General features: G+C 34.8%; 1 long non-coding RNA gene across 1 annotated transcript in view; it reads left to right on the forward strand.

Annotated features, from left to right (window-relative positions):
* LOC308189914 overlaps positions 1-5750 on the forward strand; it is a 75087-nt gene extending 69337 nt beyond the window's left edge. Inside the window, exon 3 of the long non-coding RNA XR_013946722.1 lies at positions 4738-5750. This is a non-coding gene — a long non-coding RNA (uncharacterized lncRNA). The remainder of the gene's footprint in view (positions 1-4737) is intronic.
* Positions 5751-6000: the final 250 nt, after the last annotated feature.

The following is a 6000-nucleotide window of genomic DNA, read 5'->3' on the forward strand; positions in this document are numbered from 1 at the left end:
GAAGCAGCACTCACGTGCATTTTCCCCTTCAGGCCTGGCGGCTACTTTTTTTCTGGAGCTGATGTCCACTTTGCATTCCAAAGATGGGGAGCAAGCACCATGACATTCCCCAAATTCAACTGGTCTCAGTCCTGGTCTCACAGAAATGCAGAGTTATATTACTTAGGCACCCTTCTTCCTAGCCATCCTTTTGGTATACTTTGATATTTTCTTTAGTTCCATTTTCCCACAAAATGAAGTGGGTAAGAATGATTGAGAGTTGTTTTCACAAGAAGAAAAACCTTAGCGTAAGAATAAAAGTTAGCATGAGGATCAGTGGAGGGCTACTCAGTCTTTAATGAAGACTGTGCTTGTTCAGTGTAGGTGTGGGAGAGAACCCATTGTGTGTTAGATTTTTATTTTATTTTATTTTATTTTATTTTATTTTATTTTATTTTATTTTATTTTATTTTATTTTATTTTATTTTATTTTATTTTATTTTATTTTATTTATTTTATTTTATTTTTTTATTTTATTTTATTTACTGTAAATGCTTGATCCACCACAGAAACACCATGCAGCTTTTGCAGATGTTTTTAGCGGGAGCGCAGTGCTCTTTTCCCAAGACTGAGATAGCAAAAAGCTTCTTAATTTGCAACCCATATGTCTAGGATCCTGCAAAGGAGGATTCGTATACTCCTTAGGCATAGGAATTGGGAAAAAAGTAGAAAAGAGGTGTAAAGTAAATGCATTAGTTAAGCACCTCCACTGCTGAGGTGTAGGATATTCCAAGGTGAATGCCCCTTGTCTCCTGTTGAAGCTGTTCTGCTGTGCACAATAGATTTCAACATTATAATATCTATAGGGGAGCATAGCACTACGGGTTGCTGACTTAAGTGTTTACCTGAGAGCTAGAAGCAATAAGTTCCCACACCCTTCCCACCCAAAAAATACAGTACTAAAATAATAAAATTAGTGTATTGACTATATTAATATAAATACTAGATTCTATCCATTGTTGTAATTTCATTCAATTTACTGGAACTGGTATTTACCGGAACTGGTAATTTTATTAATGGTGTAAAAATAATACTTCTGGAAAGGTACAGAGATCTCTTATGCCCTGGTAGCATAGAAAACTCTTATGCCCTGGTGACAGAAAACTCAGTTTGATGCCCACCAGTGATCTGCAGTACCACACTGGCCTGACAGCCAGAGTGTCTTTTCTTCTTTACTTTTGTCTGACTTTTTGAAGTTAAATAGTCCCAGGCCTGCCCAGTACTTGAATGGGAGACCTAGGAAATCACAGATAGCAGAGGATCAAACTGAAGAAAACTGATCTCACTTGGTGAATGCTAAATCAAAAAAGCTTAACAAGTAGATACACTGAATTTTGACACACCATTTGACACCCGGAAAGAGAGGGAGGAGAGAAATGTTGCCTAAACACTGACCCTGATTCTGAGCAAATGTTCCAAATCATATGTTCAGCAGACAGTCACTAATTTATTTATTCTTTCTTCCCATTTTGAGGGTGTTTATCTTCAGGAAAACATTTATTATTTTTATTTTTTCTCCAGAAGTCCTGAGGGTTTCCAACTGCACTTGAAGACTATGTTTCTTTATGATCACAGTTGTCAGGAGTAGCACACAAATAAGAAATGATAGAAAACATCTTTGAGGAACTTACTGTTCAGCAATATATAATCTACTTAAAAAAATTAAATGAGTGTTGAGTACCTTATTTGCAAAATGAGAAACAGCGATACTTTTGGATTTAGCTTTTTCTAGATCTCAAAGGCTGTTAGCCTGATGACTCTAAGTATTTTAATTTTTAATTACTGTCAGCAGAGAAAAAATAATGATGAAAAATTTCACCAAGCAAAATAAAACAAGGTCCTGAGAAGGACCGTTTTAGTTCTGCTGTATTTTCACCATTTTTAAAGTAATGATCTCTCTCTCTTTTTTTTTTTTTTTTTTTTTAATGATAAATTACATCTACACAAAAGTGTAGATGTTGGCAAAAACAGTGGAATCCTGAATTTATCAGATTTTATTCAGAAATACTTTCCTTATGTTCTTGTATGTTCCCAACATTTGTTCATTTTGTGCAAATGAGAAAGGAGTTACCAGGTGGGAAAACAGTGACTCTTAAACTATCACTCTTCCCAAACATTATAACTAACCTATTTTTCCTAGTCATAAGGCATAGCAAGTGATAACACAAATATTAAATCCCATCTCCCACAGTCATATTTTTGGCTATCTCTGCTTTTATAGAGTTGTGGGGAGACAATCTGATACTTTATATGCTGTGTCTATGGTGCTTTGGTAACCCTGTTCAATAAACCTCGCTTTGAAATAAGTTTGCTTAGAGCTAACAACACAGATACCTATTTGGTGTCCATTCAGCCAGGCTCTTTCTATTCTCTGTTCTGCTCTAAATAACAGCCTTTCCACCCGCACTTGCTTGAAAGAAAAGTAAAAAACTCTGTTTTCTATACAACCTTTCTTCAGAATTTATTTCTAAAAATACGAGGGAAAATGTGTGTATGGTAGATGAGAGTTTTGTCAACAGTTTTTGGATCTAATCTTTAATTATGGCTTACCATGACTACATTGTTTGATTCTTTTTCTTCTGACAAATGTCTTTTCTGAGTTGTGGACATATTTAATTTGTGAAATGCAGCAGATCTTAAGGTGTGTAGATTAGATAAAGCATGAGTTTTTTAAAGAGGAAAGCGATGTTTTCAAAAATCTGTTGACATATATCTTACTCTCTTGAAAGTTAGTGGAAATGTTGGCGCTTGTATTGTTGAAATTTACAATCAGCCTTTCAACAATAATCTACTGTCACTAAACATCTCTTCTACTGGTTTGTCTATGGACAATTGAGTCATACTGAAAATTTTTAAATAAAAATAAAAACAAAACTGAATTAGTCAATAAAACATGACCATACATGCTTTGTAATGAGATAACTGTAGACCTTCAGGATATGGTGAACTACTAGAGGTGCAGTGTTATCTCATTACAACACACATTTTACTGAAGAATAGCATACTCTAAGCCATTTATTTATACTGTGGTACCTTCCTGCCCCAAGCCTATTTTGAAGTATAAGGCCAAAGGATGAGTAGCTTTAAAACTTGAATAGTAGATGCTTTTTACTGCAGCTGTGTATGTAACGTTCAGTTACATTCAATGGTTTATTGAGTGTGTTAATTGAAAGCAATAGGGATGAAAAATGTGTGTTCTTCTGAACAGCCTTTTTTTTTTTTTTTTTCTCCCTCCACTAATGCTGTTCAAAATATTTTCAGATACAACTGCCCAATTTATTTCATCTCCACTAAGGATAAACCTGTAACAAAGAAAGCACCTCTTCTAGGACTGAACTGTTTAAAAGTGTGGTCTGTTTTTTTCTTTACTTCTAGTGTAGAATAAATCTTGGGATGTCTCAGTGAAGTTTTTGAGGTAATGTCAGTAAAATGAAGTGTTGTCACAGAGAACCAGATCTACAACATGAAATTCTGTTTTCATTGAAATCAATGGGTATTTGAGACTGATCTTAATTCTGGAAGCATTTAATCCACATTTATGTTAGTAGAACTGATAACGGATTGCAATGAGGTATAGAGGTAACTTTTGAAGTCAGTGATCAAGGGTTCACAGCAAGATATGTTGTGTGCTTCTGCAAGTACAAAAGCAAACAGAATAATTTCCAGTCTTTAAAATGGTGGAAAGTAGGTGAATGAGAATAATGAGTGACTAACAGTGGTTCAAAGAAGTGAAATTCAGTATTAGGGAATGTAAAACTACAGATCAATTGTTATTTCTGTGTTTGCATTACATTGGCATGGAGTAGCCCAAAACATGCTGCAAGAAGAAATTTAGTGTCCTGAAGAGCTTCAAGCAAACGCTAAGAAAGTCTGGCTGGGGGCCCAGTAGATAAACTGATGAGGGCAGAAACATGGAAGAAAGCCTAATACTAAATTTATAATTGCTCCTCTGGGCTTCGCATAGTTCAGCTCTATGTAGCTCATGGCGGGCTTGACCACACAGCACTTACAGCACTACGCTGAAAAAATACTAAGGGATGGTCTACTAGAAATAATGTATACTGAATAAGAAATAATTTGTTGGGGCAACTTCTGCTTTGCATTGAAAGGGGTATTCTTCATTGTTGTTGCTCATAGGAGGAGTTCAGATTTCTTAAGAGAAAAAAATGCAGACACCCAGGATTAGAGGAGCCTTCCTATTTTACCAAGTCCAAACCCTTACCTACAGGCTCTAGGCAGTATAATTGTTTTAAGCTTCAGCTTAAACTGGTGTTTCACATAGTCTATATTATGATTTTTATTATCTGATTCTGATCAAATTATTTGACCAGATCTGATTCAGAAAGACTGATACTGAGTGGTATTGCTGGAGCTGTTCTATTACATCTATATTTGGATGTGCCAGTTCCCAGTAGCTATCTTACCCTTACATTTTGGGTTGGTATTTAATCTCCATTTTCAGTGAGGATGGTAATATTCATTTAACTTTAGAGCCCTATTTAGGTTGCCCTTAATCTCTGTATCAGCTTCATTGTGATCTGATTTCACAATGGCCTAAAAAGCCTTTTCCTGTTTGTTTTCATCAGTGTTGCAGGATTGTGCTCAATTTGACAGTGATTTTTACTGTATGGAAGCTCCTTTTGACCTCTGATACACAGCATTATTCATTGACCAGTCCATTTTTCCCTTTCATTACAGGCTTTCCCTACTTGACCTCAAAGAACATGACATACCTCATGTCATGAGGCATACTTTGAAGAACAATGACACCATCAAGAATGAAATTCATCCTTCAGAAAGATCCTGGAAGATTCTGGGAGGGACATGAATGTCAGAGAATAGCATGAGGAAACACTAAAACCACAAATACGTTTCTGTTGAGATTCTTCCACTATTAGGAATAAATCATTATGAAGAAAAGAGAAAAATGAGAAAGGCTGATTGGAAAAAATATTTATTTGAGCTGAGGAAAGAGGAAATATGCTCCTCTTTCACTCCTTTTCAAAATAAAATTCCAGTTGAGATATTTAGCTCAAAATTCTGAAATTTGCAAAAGTAAAGAAATAAATCGTCAAATTCAGAACTTTCTGATTAACACAAAATTATTCTTAAGTTCTGTGGGTTTCTATATTTTCTGTATTTTGACCTTTCTCATCACTTTCAACTCTTTCCATCACTGATTTTTGATACTCACCTACTTTCCTCCGTCTGGAGGAAAAGAGTGGTAGAAAAAGTGTATAGAAAAAGTAATGGCAAGTTTTCTTTGAATCCCAACTTTTCTGTCCTGGAATATTTTCTGTTACTACATTAAATAGAATCTAAGTTTTAAGACAGAGGTCTGGAGGAAAAAAAAATAATGAGGAAATTGAAATGATTATTTTTTGTCAATCCTTGGGAAAAAATGTGATAATTGAAAATACACACACACACACATAAACAAACAAAAAAAGACAGAGCAATGCTCATATTTGAGGGTTTTATTTTTGCAGAAGAATCCCTCATATTGACTTACTGATATCTACTGGAACTTAAACAACATTGTTTACACAAGGGACTTACCCTGTTTAATTGCATCAATTGAAAGTGATTCAATATTTTTGGCAGAGAAAAAAATAGGGAGATGGAAAAAATAAATGGCTTATTTATTTTATTTTATTTTATTTTTATTATTTTATTTTATTTTATTATTTTTTTAGTGAAATAAAATGAAGGAAGAAAAGCAAACAACTCATGGCCCTGAAATGCCATATTATTATATTTAGGAAACCATGACCAAAAGATGCTAATTTGTCTCAACTCACTCACTGTGAGGGTTCCCTTTGATCCTTCTGCCTTTCTTAGAGTGCGATGTTCTCACATTTTAATGCAGTATCATTTGACATTGAGATGCAGGGAAAATTGTCCAGTAAACAGCTTTCTTGTACTGATTCGGAGCTTGTGGGAAAGATTATAGCATGAGCT

Source organism: Anser brachyrhynchus (genome assembly GCF_964034855.1).
Source record: "Anser brachyrhynchus genome assembly, chromosome: 2".
Lineage (NCBI taxonomy): Eukaryota > Metazoa > Chordata > Aves > Anseriformes > Anatidae > Anser > Anser brachyrhynchus.